This window comes from Anabrus simplex, chromosome 6 (assembly GCF_040414725.1).
Source record: "Anabrus simplex isolate iqAnaSimp1 chromosome 6, ASM4041472v1, whole genome shotgun sequence".
In the NCBI taxonomy this organism is placed as follows: domain Eukaryota; kingdom Metazoa; phylum Arthropoda; class Insecta; order Orthoptera; family Tettigoniidae; genus Anabrus; species Anabrus simplex.
Window position 1 is genome coordinate 58,436,730 of NC_090270.1, and position 19,082 is coordinate 58,455,811.

At 41.2% G+C, this 19,082-nt stretch overlaps 1 long non-coding RNA gene across 1 annotated transcript in view; it reads right to left on the reverse strand.

Annotated features, from left to right (window-relative positions):
• The window catches only part of LOC137501266 (uncharacterized), a 423,792-nt gene that overhangs the window by 35,737 nt on the left and 368,973 nt on the right, over positions 1 to 19,082 (reverse strand). The window lies entirely within an intron of this gene.

Below are 19,082 nucleotides of genomic sequence, written 5' to 3' on the forward strand. Positions count from 1 at the left end.
TTCAAATTTTCACAAGTTGACACTTATGACTAACAATCTGTTAAACTCCCAGTTAACATGACCAAAAATATGGCTTCCGGACTGAGAGAGCTAAATAAAATTCAGGAAACTGAATCGTCAAAAATTGTCAGTGTTTCGCCCCTGTGCGACATGGGCTCATCAGTTGGATGCCGGACACTGGCCGGTTTGCACGCCGGTAGGGATACCACTGCATGCTATGCCAGTGTCCTGGGAAGTTGCGGTAACCAACTGATGAGCCCGTGCCGCACTGGGGTGAAACACTGGTAAATTCTGACGATAGAGTTTCCTGAATTATATTTCTCAGTTAACTTAACTGCCCAGGTTCAAGCAGTTAAATTCTCTGTTTGCTCAAAATATGGCAGGTGCATTAGATGCAGAACTCCTGTGTCTTGAATATTTGGAATATGATAGGCGTTTTCCAGAAAGAGAAACAGAATATACGATTTCCATACAGTTGTTTAATCGTACATTGACTAACTTCAGTATGCACATTGAATTCACTACACATTTTCTACCAAGCATCACTTTTGGCTATGAGCACAGATCCATTAGTTTGTTTATTTTTATAATAAGTACATACTTGGAAATAATTTCCAAAAAAAAAAAAAAAAAGAAAAAGAGAGAAATTTGAACCACGCATTCTCGTCTTGGCTTTTTCCATTTAGGTCTATAGATCAACAGAAAATTCACGGTCAAGGCAAAAAAAAAAAAATTGACTTCACGCGCCTTAGTTTACAGCTGTATTCAAACAAAAGCACATTGGAGCGCGCTCAAAAACTGCATGGTTCTGCCACTGCCTTCTAGATTCTCACTGTTCATGACTCTTATGAGAGTTAACACTGTGTTTAGCAAACAGTTCCCAGGAAATGTTTGGACAAACGTAAGAATCTTAACTTGCTGCTATATTTTTAACTCTATGTTAACAAACAGTGCGTTAGTGTTCTTTTAACTGAGATTGAATGAAACGGGTCTGTAAGTCTCTCGCCATTGATTTTTATCCTTTCTATTTCTTCTGTCCATTCATTCATTATTGTTGCCTATTAATTACTGTTATGTTCAGAAGGAAACAAGTGTCCTCATAATTAAGAAGATATTTCAAGGCTAACCATGAAGTGATAGACAAGCTACGGTATTCCTTTTTTTCATGGGGGGGACTTTCCAAGACGATAATTTGCTGTTCATTTTCATACTATATAATCAACGATTATTATATAAGTTTTTGTAGAAATTCCAGTGTCTTCACAGTAGATGTCGGTGTGAACCGTGCTGCACACGTAAGATTATTGGTTGTTTGGAATCTTGTCCTGGAGCCGGTGATTGTAGCCGCAGGGTATGTTGCTGCTCCAAGAATGTTCCTTCCTGTCAGGGGGTGGGCCAAGACAGGTTCCGAGGGGGATGGCTGGGGGTGAGCAGCGGAGGGAGATGCTAGGGGGACGAAAGCATCCTGATGGCTCAGGTGATAATTATGTGGGACACGACAGCAAGTACACACAGACAGTATGAAGAATATGATCGGTTTTGTCGTAGAATATTTCTACAGCTTTGGAACCGTACTTTCGCCAGGGAGCGTTTAAGAACATGGAAGTTTTAAAATACAAGTGCTTTCTAGACCAGGGCCCTGTTTCATAAAACTAACTAATAATATGAGAACTCATAAAAATAATTATTAGTTAACCAAATTCTGTTTCATTAAGATTTGCACATGACTTTTAAAATATCTTCACTCATAATATTAGTTATTAATTAGTCAGCTGATACAAATGCAGGTTAGAATTGGTCTGATGTTCTCAGTTTGTGTTTGTTCCTAGCAGTAGGCTAGTGCTTGACTACAGCCGGCTATTAATCCATATGTTCGATGGGCTACTTGATATTTCCGTTGTTGTAACTTTGATCTGTCTGTCAGGTCATTAGCCCAGAGGCTGGTTGGATCCTCAAATAGCACCACCAAAGGCTATGCAGTTATATGAAAACCGCAAAAACCAATGGCAGTACCAAAATGAGGCGTACTAGGCAAGACGAGGAGTGAGGTAGTTTGCCATTGCTTTCCTCACTGGGCCAGGCAGTGCTATTGCAGCACGACTGACCCTATGAGCAACACCTTTCATAACACTCAGATGCATTGTTTGTACTCTGAATGCCATTACTCAGCACCACCCATACCCCCAGCAGCTTCCATATTGTCACAGCCATTGATGAGACCGGGACTTCAGTGGAAGCTACACTTTGTATAAAAGTAAAAATTACGTGAGAGAAGAAAGTTTGTTTGCGGAAAGTGATTGAGTTAAACGTCAACTATTCGCAGCCTTTTGCACACTACAACCCTCCTTGTTCTTTTTACTATTTTTTATTCTATGTACTCTTAAATATCTCTGTTGAGATGGACTAGCAAAATCTTGGTTTATTACCCCCTGTGGAAGGCGGCGGTAGGTAAACACCCACGGTATCCCTGCCTGTCGTAAGAGGCAACTAAAAGGGCACCAGGGGCTCTCAATTTGGAAGCGTGGGTTGGCGACCTCGGAGCCTTGAGTTGATTCCTGGCATTGCTTCCAATTACTTGTGCCAGGCTCCTCACTTTCATTTATACGACCTCCCTTGTTCAACTCTTGTTCTTTTCTGACCCTGACTGTATTAGGTTGCGAGGCCTAGGGAGTCTTTCATTTTCACGCCCTTCGTGGCCCTTCTCTTTCTTTGGCCGATACCTTCATTTTTCGAAGTGTCAGATCCCTTCAATTTTTCTATCTGGTTAGTGTTATATAGAGGATGGTTACCTAGTTGTACTTCTCCTTAAAACAAAAATCATCACCACCACCATCTTGGTTTACTGGTGGTATAAGTCAAATTTTAAAGGATAGCTGGAGTCTCCGAGCGGAACTGCACTAGGGAAACACAATGATACTGTGTATCACTACCAACCCGTGGAATGCAATGTGAAACTGCTGTTTTGAGGTTATGCTTCATGCCTTGCAGTGGAACATTCTATTACCAAACCTATCATGCAAATATTCAAAAGTTTTGTAGGCCTAATCTAACCTAAATCTCTACTTGTATTACTATGCTTGTTACATACCAGTAACTTACTGGCTGTTCTTGGCCTAACATTTATTGAACGGTGAATACTTACACTAGTTCCTCGTCAGTATTTGAATCAGAGTCGACCGTTTCAATGATCTTCACGATTTTATGCCAAAATATTGTAAATAACACTCACTTTGGTTTCACTAATAATATAGATTATGAGTCAAAATACACTCATGGAAATAATTCCAAATAACATGAGTAACTTTTACTAGTCATGTTGTCTATGAAACAATTTACTAATATTATTAGGAAGATCTAATAATGTTGACTCATAAACTAATTACTAACATTATTAGCTAATAACTCTATGACCGGGCGAGTTGGCCGTGCGCGTAGAGGCGCGCGGCTGTGAGCTTGCATCCGGGAGATAGTAGGTTCGAATCCCACTATCGGCAGCCCTGAAGATGGTTTTCCGTGGTTTCCCATTTTCACACCAGGCAAATGCTGGGGCTGTACCTTAATTAAGGCCACGGCCGCTTCCTTCCAACTCCTAGGCCTTTCCCATCCCATCGTCGCCATAAGACCTATCTGTGTCGGTGCGACGTAAAGCCCCTAGCAAAAAAAAAAAATTAACTCTATGAAACACAATACTAATGTTATTAGTTAATATTATCAGTTTCTTACTGATAATATTAGCGAAAGATTTTTTTATTTTATTTTAAACAGGTCCCAGTGATTCTCAATCGTCGGGCCGTGGCCCCTTGTCGGTCCCTGGCATCGATTATACCGGACCGCGAGATATTCTTCTGGATTTTTGACCTAAATATGTCTGGTGGCTGGGGGCCATTTGAAAATGTGTGTCACGAAATTACCGATACATAATGTGCGACGTGATGTTACCAAGCAACAGTGCAGGCTGTGTTGTGAAGTATTGATGGATGGCCATGAATGAGAGACATATTACCGAAGAGAATCGTTAGAGTACAGATGGGCGATGTGATCTTGCAGGCTGTGATGTGAAGTATTGATGAATGGCCATGACTGAGAGACATTTAGAAGGCTCTTTTATCAAAGAGGCCTCCTCTGAGCATACTCTAGAGAACCGATTATTTCATTCGCGGTAGTTTCATAGGCCTTGAGTCAGTTTCCACCTTTTGAGGCGTCGAATCTTACACTTGTTGACTCCAAATTTCATACAAATATCTCTCGAAAATGGCTCCTTAGATCTAAATAAATGTCATTATCAATTTGAGTTTAACTTACTGAGAGTCATACTTATAATCATTTGATTTTACCAAAGTGTAATAATAATAATAATAATAATAATAATAATTGAAATTAGGTGGCGAAAAATTTGCCCTGATCCTCCACGAAATATTATAAGACATCTGGCATTCTGAGAAAATCCACAACGAATGGAAGTGTGCATTAATTCACCCGCTTCATAAGAAAGGGGACAAATCAGTTATGGACAACTACAATCCATGAAAGTAAATTATGGTTTCCTTCTAGGAACCTTATTTTTATATAAAGGCCAAAGGCAGGCATTTATACAAGTGGAGGCACAAGCTTCCCCTAGTGCACCGTCACTGCATTGTGCTCCATAGGAGGCTTGTAGTGGTGTCGCAACGGTGCACTAGCCGCCAGCATCTTGGGAAGATGGAGCAATCCAACTGATGAGCCCACTGCTACACTGGGGCGAAACGCTGGTGATTTCACGATTGAAAAAGCCTAAAAGAGCTTAAATGTTTTTAACTACATAGGAATTTCTCTACTGTCGATCATCTATAAAATTCTCTCTAAAGCCCTGTTTAATAGGTTCGAAGAACAAACTGAGCACTTAATTGGTGAATATCAGGAAGGATTTCGAAAAGGGAGATCGTATGTAGAGCAAATGTTCAAATTTAAAACCATTCTTCAAATTCGGAAAACCAGACAAACAATAGTCACATTTATTGACTCGAAAAAGGCATACGACTACGCAGACCGACGGTCAGTGTTTAACGTGCTAGAAGAATTCCAAGTTGAGAAGGAAACAAGAGAATTGATCAAGCAGACAATGGCCGACACAACATCGAAAGTAAAATTTTTAGAAAAAATTTCTGAACCATTTGAAATCAAAACAGGAGTCAGACAAGGGGATGAATTTTCTCCATTTGTATTTAGTTCTGGAAAAGTGATTAGGATACGGCAAAATGAAACTCTGAATTGCCGTGTGATAGGCTACTTTCCTATAATACACATACTGCTGAATATTATCTCCTTTTTCTGTAGGCGCTACATGCCTTATTTCATTCTCACAGTTGTTCTTTTATTTCTCTTCTATTTGAATTCACAGTTTTCAAATGACCTATAAATTAAACAGTTTTTTCCCTTTTTAGAATATTATTTTGCAAAATGTGTCATATTTTAAGACTAGGACTGTATAATTTAACTGTATATCTGAATGTGTTACTTTGCGTTAGGCACCACTGTAAAATAATTATTAATGTAGTAACTGTATTATTGTATTACCAACTTAGTATTGTTTGGGTAGTTCATTGTATTCTTTGTATTGGCTTTTTTTCAGTTAATTTTTAAAGTGCAAATATTAATTGTACTGTAATATTGTGAACATTGTAATTGGGCGAAAGCCTGTTATATTCATCATTGAATAAATAAATAAATAAATAAATAAATAAATAAATAAATAAATAAATAAATAAATAAATAAATAAATAAATAAATAATAAAGGTATCAATACTGGTAGATGTATCCAAAACAAAATTCACCTTACTTGCCTAGCATCTGCTGATGACCTTGCTATCCTATGCAACAACAGACAGAAATCAATCTAGTCTGTAGAAAAACTCCATGAAATGGCAGCCAAAACAGGATTCCAAACTTCTTATGACATAACAAAGTATACGAAAGGGACTATATCAGGTTTCAACAATTAACCATTAATCACCAAATATGGAAATATCGCCCAAGTAGACAAACTGAAGTATCTACGTGAAATTATAGAACTAACAGGATTAAATCAGCAAGCTAACAAAGAATGGCAAAACTTCAAAGAGCATACAGAATTACTTGGAACAGATACTGTCAAAGAACTATGTATAAAAAATACGACGTTATAACACAGTAGTTAAAACAGAAGTACTTTATGCATCTGAAACTATTATAATTAGTTGCAGATCTCGAATAAAGATGATCGAAAAACAAGAAAGAAAAATCCTCACGAAAATTTTAGGACCAAGGTGCGGAAATGGAGTTTAAATGAAAAGGAAATCACATGAAATCTATCAAGTTATAGAAAAACAAAACCACTGTTACAATCAAGAAACGACGATTACAATTGTATGGTCACTTGTAAACAACCTGTAACAATAAAGTTCGGTGAATAGTCCTGTACTATCAAGTTAGATGAACAATGCACGACAGTGACCTTACTGTCTTTCGAAATAGTCCCCTCCCATAACTATGCACTGCTGAGATCGGCGATACATGTCCTGGAAACTTTGCAAGAAGGCTTCCTTTGGGATGGTGTTCAGAAGCCTCGTCGCGTTTCGTTGGATGTCAGGAATGTCGTCAAATCTCTATCGAAAAAGATGATGAGCATCGTTTCGATGCGTAACTTTTCGGCACTGACCTTTTTCTGACGAGGGTATACCCGGAGAACGCTATTCCATGCATTGCCGTTTCGTTTCAGGGTCGTATCTGAGACACCAAGTTTCGTCCTCAGTGACAATACAGTTCAAGAAATTTGGTGTCGCATCCAACGTTTCGACAAAATCCTGTGAAGCCTCTAAACATGCCTGCTTCTGATCGTCCGTCAAGTGATGTGGCACAAGACGAGAACAAGTTTTCCTCTTCCCTAATTTCTGGGTAACGATTTGTTGCACGGATTCACTGTTAATCTGCACTTCATCCGCTATCATGCGCACATTCAATCGCCGAATGTGCGTGATTAATGTCCTCACCTTCTCAGTGTTTTCGTCACTGACGGCGGTCGCCGGTCTTCCGCTACGGGGGTTGTCAGAAACACTTTCCCGGCCTCCTCGAAAACGGGCGAACCACTCGTACACACACTTCATAAACACGTAACAGCATCGCATGCGTTTCTTTCGATGTCTTGCCAGGCTTAATACAAAACTGCACATTGATCTTTTGGTCGTTCATGTTCCTGTTCGCAGTTCAGAACCAACGCACTAAAGACACACGATGTTCAAATGAACAACGTTGGAAGCAGGTGGTCAAAACCTGTTGCTACGCAGGTGCAGCGTTGCGTGTCGCCAGTGTTGCCGGATCGAATGTTCTGACTTCATTCACCGAACTTTATTGTCATCGGTTGTAGAATGGATAATAACAGGTTCACAAAGAAAATTTTAAACTTAGCCTTATCAATAAAACATTTGCCACATAAGATCGCGAGGCAAGCTGCCCGAATCAGATCGCCATTTTGTATAGCAGAAGCCACCACAGGGTTTTAACAAGTTAAGCGACTAACATAATTTCTTTTATCACATTCCGAAGAGCAATTCTCGGAAGTTAAACAATCAACACGGCCTTTTAACCACAAGAATATCACTCAAGGAAGTTATTAAATATAAACAATAAATACCTGAAGACTGGTGCATCTGACAAACGTTCATTCAAGCACAAGTGTTTTTGAATAAGTGCTTTACCATAGACACTTTAGAATATTTTAAAGTATGTTTATTTAAAACAAAGTGTTCAACAGCACCACAGACGCGAATTTTAATTAAGTTATTATTTCCTCACAAATGCCTGAAGATTATTACAAACACGAACTTTTTATTCACGCCACCTAATTTTAGCAAAAAGAATTTTACCATAGACGCTTTTAAATATTTTAAATATGTTTTTCATCATTTAAGTTTTTTAAACACAATTGTAAACGATACTGTAATTTAAGTATCATTCACATAAATCTCCTTACCCCCAACCCCCCCCCCCCCATCTTCCAATTCATTTAAAACATCTAGAACAATAGTTTTTGGATTTCCATGGGATATAGTTTTAAAATCCAATGTGCTTGCTTTTAAATGTTATCATCTAAGATTTTTTATATACAGCTGAAGATGACCACTAAGTGGTCGAAACATGTACTGTGTTTGTTAATGTATTTTTAAGTTTGCCAAAGGCAAAAGAAATAAAGTATCGATTAGGTGGCTTTTTAGCTTAATTTGTTGAAAATGAATGTCTCAAACAAAATCGGTGCCCTGGCAGCCATGGCTTCCCCTTGGAATTGATTTAATTATCAGAGATGTCGACATAAAGAAGACCATTGAGCTAGCTGCACAAATACGATTGCGGCGGCGGTTAATTCATTGACAGAGACTTGCAGACTGAACGCTTAAGTTCATAAGAGTCTATAATGAAGATGTACAGGGTCTCTCTTATAAATCCAGACCGAGCGCACGGTGTTTGTACTCTTCGCTACAGCAGCTGCCTCAGCCCAACTTACGTCGCGCGCGGCCGCCCAGCTTTATGCGTGTATTCACTCTTATGTGAAATCTTACCTTATAAAAGATGCTGGAAGTGTCGTCCTTCATAATGAGGGACTTCATAAACACCATTAGGATTTTCTGCACACAAATAGCGGGAGTTATGACTGTTCACACGACCATTAAGATGAAACCAGACCTCATCCGAAAGAACACGATCATTCAGTGATACAAGATACCACTCACAATATCTCACTCTTGTGTCTGGATCAGCTGATTTTAAACAACGGGCCCGTGTAACAGCTTTGTAGCTCTCTGTGTAGAAGGAACCGAAGTCCCTACCTGTTGTGGTAATATTGTAAGTGATTTATTCGGCGACCGTTCAAGATTCGCACTAAACTGATCGTATAGGTGCGTGTTTGCTGTTAAGCACTGAGCCAGTAGTTTCAAATTTATTTACAATTACGTCATTCTGTGCTCATGAAGGTGGCACTTCACCAGGAAATTGCTGAACAAAAGCATCGCGTACCCGTCGAGCCGACTCGTACTTAAAACAAGTTTTACAAACTATAATACGGTGTTGCAATGATAACTGTCTCACCACGTTAACAGCTGAGATTCAGACTGGCTACTGATGCTAGGTCGAACACGTGCGCGCTCCTTAAGCCGGGTATCGACTGCGCGCGGCTGCCGCACGTATCAGTTCGAGCGCGGCAAACTCTTTCGTTTGTGTTACGCGTAACATCATGTTTGTGATGCCAAGCCGGGTCGCGCGGCAAGACGAACACTGTCGCGCTCGAACTTGGCGCGGGTCGAGCCAAATCGGAGCGGTATTTTGTCCCGCGGCAAAGGGATTTCAATGCGCTGTGTTCGTTCAGTTGAGACGGGTGCTGGGGTGGTTCTACCGCGGCGAAATGGAGAATGAAATTTGTATAGCTCTGATATAGCTGTATAAATGTAAAGAGATCTTGTGGAATCCTAAAAGTGCTAGTTATCACAACAATGATGATGATGCTTGTTTAGAGGAGCCTAACATCTAGGTCATCGGCCCCTAATGGTACGAAATGAGACGAAATGCAATGACAATTTAAAAGTACAAAATTCAGCCACTGACCAGAATTTAAAACGTGATGATGAAGAATGAAGGAATGAATATGAATTTGAAACAATCAGTGGATCCGACCCGCAATGCCTCGCCTGACCAGAAACAGTATTACGGACCAAGGGACTGCTTCCAAAGCACAATCCTGTATCGATGATGCTTGTTGTCTAAAGGAGTTCAATATCCATGTCAACGGTGCCTCATAATGGCACTTATCGCTAGTAATGGAGAACCATGGTATTTCTCAGGTTGCGGTACTAATCAAAGGTAGCGTAAACTCACGGTGTTCCAAACATTATGGTACTATTCACAAGTATTGTACGTCGTACAGGTAACGCAGACCTCTGGTGTTTCTCACATAATGGCGAATCGCATAGGCAACCCAGACCCATAGTGTTCCTCACCTCGGTGTACTAAGCACGGGCGCCGGTATTCCTGTGCTATTCCGCATTTAGTGGTACTAATCACAGGTACTGGAAATCCACAGTGAACCCCGCTCTACTGCTACGAATCACAAAACTATTGAGTACCTAACAGAGTGGTACTACTCGCAAGTAAAGGCGACCCATGATGTTCCCCGCATGATGGTACTAATCACAAGGAGTTTCATGGTTCTGATGCAATCATCCCTTGGTCGCCTCTTTTAGTCTCCTCTTACGACAGGCAGGGGATACCGTGGGTGTATTCTTCGTCTGCGTCCTCCACCCACAGCGGGGTAGACAAAGAGAAAAAAGAAGAAAAAAGTAGGGATCCGTCACTTCGAAAAATGAAGTAACGGACGAAGAAAGGCAAGGGCCACGAAGGGCGTGAAAATGAAAGACCTCCTAGGCCTCGAATCCTCTAATACCGTCGGGGTCGGAAAAGAACAAGAGTTCACCAAGTTAGGTCGGACAGGATAGATGAAAGTGAGGAGCCTGGCACAAGTAAGTGGAAGCAATGCCAGGACTCAGCTAAGGGCCCCGTGGTCACCAACCCACACTCCCAAGTTGAGAGCTCCTGGGCCCCTTTTAGTCACTTCTTACAACAGGCAGGCGATACTGTGGGTGTATTCTTCATCTGCGTCCTCCACAGGGGATAGTTATCACAACAAAAGTATGCGCGAGGACGCATGGAAGGACATAGGTGAGGAAATGAAAATGCCAGTTCAAGAGTTAAAGAAGAAAATGACAACTTTACTGGCGTCATACAGAAAAGTCCCGGATTAAAAAGTCTCTCATTATTTACAGATGCAGGTACTGTTTACATGTCCAGGTGGTTTGCTTTCAAAGAATTCGACTTCATGGTCGACAAAAATACACCCAACGATACTGTGGATACTTTGTGTGATGTACGTATCTGTTTCATTACAGTTTGTCTGCACGTGCAGTACTCATAGTGGTGCTATTACAAGTAGGCTCGTGGTTCTAATTCGATGTGTGTTTGGTCCGCGAGAGGTATTTTATTTCGCTTAAGCTCGCCAGCAAGCCGGTTAGGGCCCCCTAACCGCCACCTGGGACGCGCGACGTGGGAGTACCACATACCCCCCCCCCCCCCTGCTTCTTGGCGTATTGTTCTTGTTCCGTATTTCAATGTAAGATTTTGTAGTGTTCTGCAATCTGAATATTAACATAATTCACTTCTATCAGTATCGGCATAATGACAAAACATACATGCGCTGTCCGGCTCCATGGCTAAATGGTTAGCGTGCTGGCCTTTGGTTACAGGGGTCGCGGGTTCGATTCCCGGCAGGGTAGGGAATTTTAACCTGAATTGGTTTATTTCGCTGGCACGGGGGCTGGGTGTATGTGTCGTCTTCATCATCATTTCATCCTCATCACGACGCGCAGGTCGCCTACGGGAGTCAAATCTAAAGACCTGCATCTGGTAAGCCGAACTTGTCCTCGGACACTCCCAGCACTAAAAAGCCATACGCCATTTCATTTCATAATGCGCTCACCACAGACGCACCTTCATTACGCTCTATCGGCATTTTGTAACTAACCCCCCCCCCCATGGGCCGATCCTGGCTGTGCCACTGGTGTGACGAAAAGCAAACTCCTAGTGCATTTCAGATGATCATCAAGCTTCGAGGCTGGCTTGATAACTCTCTCCTATGCGGACTCGCGCCTGCACAAACAAGCCACAAGGCTGCTGCGGGGTGTTTCTTGCCAATTGTACCACCACATAAAAGAAGCTGTTTACAGTATTCCAATTGAAAGGTGAGCTTTCAGAAAAGCAGAAATCCTAGAAAAACACTTCCCACGTTCATCTCCCATGACGAGGGAGACTTATACAGGATGTAGTTTGGGTGGTTTAAAAGGAACAATTTGACAAGTGTGGGAGTATTCGATATGTGTAGCTAAGTTGGAAGACGGTGCTTTGGGAAGGGTTGCTGCTGCTGTTGATGGTAGTTGATCGATTAGACCAGGGTTCTCTACAATACGGATCAGGAGTTTAGTCAGGCTTTCCCGGCTTTGCGGCAAGTTTATCAAACTGATTAACGAGACAACTTAAGTTTTATTAGGAAAATAAGGGATTGAGCTTTCTTCTTCGGTATCATAATATACAGTGGAACCTCGTTATCTGGAATCACCTCGGGAGCTAAATTTTATTTCGAGTTATTGAAATTTCGAGATATCGTCATCATCATCATCTATTTACCCTCCAGGTTCGGTTTTTCCCTCGGACTCAGCGAGGGATCCCACCTCTACCGCCTCAAGGGCAGTGTCCTGGAGCTTCAGACTCTTGGTCGGGGGATACAACTGGGGAGAATGGCCAGTACCTAGCCCAGGCGGCCTCACCTGCTATGCTGAACAGGGGCCTTGTGGAGGGATGGGAAGATTGGAAGGGATAGACAAGGAAGAGGGAAGGAAGCGGCCGTGGCCTTAAGTTAGGTACCATCCCGGCATTCGCCTGGAGGAGAAGTGGGAAACCACGGAAAACCACTTCGAGGATGGCTGAGGTGGGAATCGAACCCACCTCTACTCAGTTGACCTCCCGAGGCTGAGTAGCCCTCGTACCACTTTTCAAATTTTCGTGGCAGAGCCGGGAATCGAACCCGGACCTCCGGGGGTGGCAGCTAATCACGCTAACCACTACACCACAGAGGCGGACATTTCGAGATATACCGTAGAAAATACGTTTTTGAGCATGTATAGCACATAATTGTATCATATGTATCTACGGTCTTGTCCTGAATACAGTATTTAAAAATATACTAACAAACTCGTATTTTACGACATCGCTTTAATTATGAGCCTTATTATAGTAACTTTTTAGAAGATAGAATACAGTACATACAAGCATCTTGGGAAAAAATCCGTTCGTCTGTTCTGATTTTCCAGTTAACCTTCTTTCCTTCCACATACTTCTCAACAACATTTATTGCTGTGAGTAACACTGCCATTTATATTCGACTGACTCTGTATGTAGGTTCGAAACCACGCGGCCAAGTTCGTGAATGGAGCTTGTCATCCAGGACTTCCGAGGTTGCTTTCGTACATAGCCGGTAATGAATTCACACCCGAATAAGGCTTCGCCGATTTTCCGATCACTAGAAGTTTGTTTTCCAGTTCCCGTCATATTAGCTCCCAGCATCACTCTAAACCTTTCTTTACTTGTTTCTCACAAACTACAAATGCTGTATTGCACAGTCAGTGTTGAACAAAATCCGAGTTACAGAGTATTTTTTTGCTTCAAGGGAAGAAACGTTTGCTTCGAGAAATCGAGAAACTCGTGTAACCGAATTTCGAGTAATAGAGAAATAAATACCCGTCAAGAATAGGACAAACGGCCGGGAAATTCAAGTTATTTCGAGATACTGAAAATTCGAGATATCGAGGTTCGACTGTAGATTCTTTGTTGTAAACACAAAGGAAAAAGGATCGCCAGAATGTGCAATAATGCTTACTGTTTTCACTAAAAGATTTTGTTCTTTTGCGGCACGTCGTTAGATGATACTTGGTACACCTTTGATAACATAGAACACATTCACGGTTGTCACTCTGGCTGTCGACTGTTCTGATTGAAATATCTTATGGTGGAATCCATGAGTGGCGAGTCTCGTTATTATATGCCTTTGATCTTGATCCTACCGAATAGGGTAAAATAACAATAATTTCGTGTGACTACTTCTAGCCGGGTACAGCCCTTGTAAGGCAGACCCTCCGATGAGGGTGGGCGGCATCTGCCATATGTAGGTAACTGCGTGTTATTGTGGTGGAGGATAGTCTTATGTGTGGTGTGTGAGAGTTGCAGGGATGTTGGTGACAGCACAAAAATCAATCCCCGAGCCAAGGGAATTACGGTAACCATTTTAAGGTTAAAATCTCCGACCCTCACGGAAATCGAACCCGGGACCCACTGGACCAAAGGCCAGCACGCTAACCATTTAGACATGGAGCAGGACAACGAATTGGGTGAGGAGGTGAGTATCACGCTGTAAGTTCAACCCGAAGAAGAGGCTGTTCGACAGCAGCGATGAGCTGTGAGAATACGGTAACTCACAGGTGCTAGATCACTTACGGGTCTGTTCTCGATGAAGAACTCATGTTAAAACAAGATATTATATGTGGATGTAGGCAGTCATAACTGTTGCTACGCAGTGTCAAAACGTTATTTAATCCAGACACGAAAATGAATGAATCTGTAAAAGAAAGCTGACCTTAGGAGGTCACATAGGAAAGATGAAGGTCAGAAATCTGGCCCAAGCAAATAGAAGCTACGACAGACTTAGTTACAGCATATGGTCCCCAAGTATTTCCGTGTTTATTACACTCGTCTCTCTTACAGGTACGCCGTTGGCTGGGGTCACGTTCCCCGCACTATCCTCTTATTTCGGGCCTAACTGTGTAAATACAGATACAAATAAATTTTACGTCAGCAATTTGATATATATTGAATGAATGATCGACTTCCCGCAACTATGGGTTGCCGCAATGGTTGTGTGTTGATTGCGGACACACAATATTTGGGAAGAGTGCCAGCTCGTTCCAAGGTTTTCCTTTCCACCTCTCTTCCACCCGCCTTAACCAATCCAGTTGTGCTCTAGTCGTCATAGTGATGGGACTCTCGAATGAAAACTACCGAATTATTCGATAGTCGTCAACTACCGTTACAACCGATTGTTTCCGTTTGCATTCGGTTGTTCATTCGGATCGCAAATTCCAATTGTTTCCACTAGTCAGCGACGAAATCGGCCTCCTCTTTCGATATGGTGTGAAGTCAGTTATTTATTATAAATGAATAGATATCTGACTGAAAGTTGTATAATGATAAATGCAATATTATGGTGCACTTTGTCAATAGATAATCATGCTATAGTCTTTATAAATACTTTCCATATACTAACCATGAACCACTAATTCTTCTTTGTCGTTTAGGCCTACTGAGGACCACGGGGCTCGTATCTACTCTTGGGTAAAGTTGTTGCTTTCTTCTTCTTCCAATACTCCTTCATTTGCTGACTATGAGCCAGCTTTCTCTCCTCGGTCCACTTAGTTCCTGTAGTCTTCTTACTTGTAAGGGACTTTGGGAAAACTCTGTGTCGGATGGCCATGAACCACTAATGTTGAACGTTAACTCTTTTTTTCTATTTGATTTACGTCACACTGACACAGACAGGTCTTATGGCGACGACATTAACCTTAAATGAATGGAATAATTTTTAAATTATTATATGCACCATTACTTGGTCCTAGGAAAATATGCTGTCTTTTCATTTAGTTTAGTTTGCTGTATTCACATTACTCTTTCTTTTTTTTTTTTTTTTTTTGCTAGTTGCTTTACGTCGCACCGACACACAGATAGGTCTTATGGCGACGATGGGACAGGAAAAGGCTAGGAGTGGGAAGGAAGCGGCCGTGGCCTTAATTAAGGTACAGCCCCACCATTTGCCTGGTGCGAAAATGGGAAACCACGGAAACCCATCTTCAGGGCTGCCGACAGTGGGGTTCGAACCCACTATCTCCCGAATACACATTACTTTAATATGTGGTGTCATTACAATAAGGTGTAAACCAAACCTTCGCCTGAAATTACCTAACATTTGTTATTTTATGAAAAGACGATCTTACATTCATTAACTTGTGGTTGTCTGTCTGTTAGGTCATCAGTCCAGAGGCTGGTTGGATCCTCAAATAACACCACCAAAGGCTGTGCAGTTACAGGGAAACCGCAAAAAGCAATGGCAGAGCCCAAATGAGGCGTACTAGACAAGATGAGGAGTGAGGTAGCTTGCCATTGCTTTCCTCACTGGACCAGAAAGTGTTATTGCAGCACGACTGATCCTATTAGCAACACCTGGCATAACACCCAGACACTAGTTGTGCTCCAAATGTCATTACTCAGCACCACCCATACCCTAACAGCTTCCATATTGTCACAGCCATGGATGAGACTGGGACTTCGGTGGAAGCTATAGTTTGCTCTGGCCTGTGCCAATACAAAAATACTGCGTCCGTGGTTAGGGACACAAAAATGCAATTTATTTAAAACTAGTTGATGTACCCGTGCTTCGCTACGGGATTCTCAGAAAGACTGACTTTGTGGTTTTCCTAACTGAAATCAACATAGGTCATTACAAAAACGTAAGTATGAATGTAGCGATTAAAAGCAATGCTATCATATAAAATACTCGATCAAATGGAAAGCCGCGCGTTTTATCACTTTTAATGAACAGTGCTGCGGTTAGATTGCGGTGCCAATCTAATAGTCCAAAGTTCCAGAGCTGGGATGACCAGGCCGCAGATTGCCATGAACACTCATCTGCCATTATTCCGCTAAATATGCACACTGTTCATTCCAATCAGTGCCTCAGAGTAGGGATTGAATAGCCCGAATGCTATGATGATCCAGTGTGTTACGTACCAGTAGTATCAGAAAATTTATAAACCAGGGGAATGGCATGCTAAAGAAGAAAGTTATCTAATTCCCCAGCTACTTCCCATCAATATTCAGACAGGCTGTTACACACTGTACGGCTGGGCGAGTTGACCGTGTGGTTAGCGGTGCGCAGCTGTGAGCTTGCAATGGATTCGAACTCCATTGTTGGCAGCGCTGAAGATGGTATTCCGTGGTTTCCCACTTTCACACCAGTCAAATGCTGGGCCTGTACCTTAATTAAGGCCTAAGGCACTCCTAGCCCTTTCCTATCCCATCGTCGCCATAAAAACCTATCTATGTCGGTGCAACGTAAATCAAATGAAAAAAACCGGGCGAGTTGGCCGTGCGCGTAGAGGTGCGCGGCTGTGAGCTTGCATCCGGGAGATCGTGGGTTCGAGCCCCACTGTCGGCAGCCCTGAAGATGGTTTTCCGTGGTTTCCCATTTTCACACCAGGCAAATGCTGGGGCTGTACCTTAAGTAAGGCCACGGCCGCTTCCTTCCAACTCCTAGGCCTTTCCTGTCCCATCGTCGCCATAAGACCTATCTGTGTCGGTGCGACGTAAAGCAACTAACAACAACATCAAATGAAAAATACTCTGTACGCAGCAGTAATCCTATCTACCGGAGATGAGGGGCAACAGAAGACACAAAGCATATCACGACAAACAATGGTCAATGTAATATTATTGTTGATCAATGTTATGAGCTTTCTATATTGTAGGCCTTCACATTTAGTTTTCTTTCGACTCTGTGATTTGTGAAACATTTTGTACCATATATAAACTGTAGTTTCTTATTCACCGACTTTACATACCGATTTTCATTAAATACTGTTTACCCATTTTCTCGTTACTCGGCGCTGATATGTACTTAGTAACAAAAATCCAAATTCATGAATATCTTTGTGATCATAGCCAGTACAGTAACAATGTATAAGACATGAATAATAGGAAATTTAATACTATATAACCTTAGTTATGTAGCATTCATCGGTTACACCTCTAATAAGAAATATTTGAGAATTACATTTTAGGCCTTCCCCTAAACTACCATTTCACTCAGCGTGAATAAAATAATTTACAGCCTAGACTATAGTGACTTATTTCCTGACTTTGCATACCGATTTTCATCAAGATAGGACTACTAATAACAATATTTGAGAATTGAATTTTACCCCTTCCCCTAAACTACCATTTTTCTCAGCGTGAATACAATTATTGATAGCCTAGATTGTAGCAACTTATTCCCCAACTTTACATACCCATTTTCTTTAAAATATGACCACTAATAACATAAATAGTTGAGAATTCAATTTTAGGCCTTCCCCTAAACTACCATTTCACTCAGCGTGAACAAAATGATTTATAGCCTAGATTGTAGAGGCTCATCCCCCGACTTCACATACCGATTTTCATTAAATTCTCTTCAACCGTTTTCTCGTGATGCGTGTACATACATACAGACAGACAGACAGACAGACAGACAGAAATTACGGAAAAGTAAAAAGTGCATTTTCATGTTACTATGGACATGACCGATACAGAAATACCATTTTTTTCTAATTCTGAGCAATGTACAGACAAAACTCTTATCTATGGACATGACCGATACAGAAATACCATTTTTTTCTAATTCTGAGCAATGTACAGACAAAACTCTTATTTTATATATATAGATGAAACACAATGACCACAATTACTTTAATCGGGACATTTTAACTTATTTTATAGACCAACGCAGGTATTTCAGTTTCCAATCACTTCACTCGAAAATTGTGAATTTTCATTCTATAGTCACGCTTCACAATCGGTACTCTACCGATAGCCTAAAACATTCGACATACCCATCACTAATACAGAACGTTACCTCCACCACTGTGTTGAGTTATTAGTTCGTTTGCTTGTTTCTTTTCATTAATCGTTGTTGTGCTATTATGGAAGTTATTGAGACTGAGAAAGTTAAGCCACGTGCTTCATCGCATGGTTAGAGTTACAGACAATTTAGAATTAGTAAAATGATGTTACCACATGGATTTGTTTGAAGGAGAAAACGAAGAAGTGCAAAGTAAAAATTACAGTATTTTCTAAAGTTAATTACTAAAGGTCTGAAACAGAACTTAATTTGAACAGATTTTAATAATGTTTACCTCTCTATTAAGATTCAACTTTGAGCATTTAAACCTTACGTGAAAATATGTTAAAATACATTATATTTACTATTTGTGACCAATTTTTCTTTAAATTGAGCCCCACGGCAGGGCTGCCTAAAAAATAAGCTAGATGCTCTAAAAGAGGGGGAGGCACGCAGTCCCAGTTGGCACTAACAATGAAATTTCACGCACTTGCACTAGTAATAGAAATGGAATATAGATGCTTTATTTCACGAAAGCTTATCTGTAGGAAATAGTGTCTGCAATCGAGGTACATCGAGACTATTAATGGGTTCTCTGCAATCAAGACGCAACTGAAAGAGGGGTGGAAAACCCTGGAACGAGCTGGCACTCTTCCCAAATATTTTGTGTTCGCAATCGCGACGACACCGCCACAATTAACGAAGTATAGCGTATCGGGATACAGAAGTTTTTAAGTCACAGAAAGATAGCGATAGTACGTTTTTTAAATTATG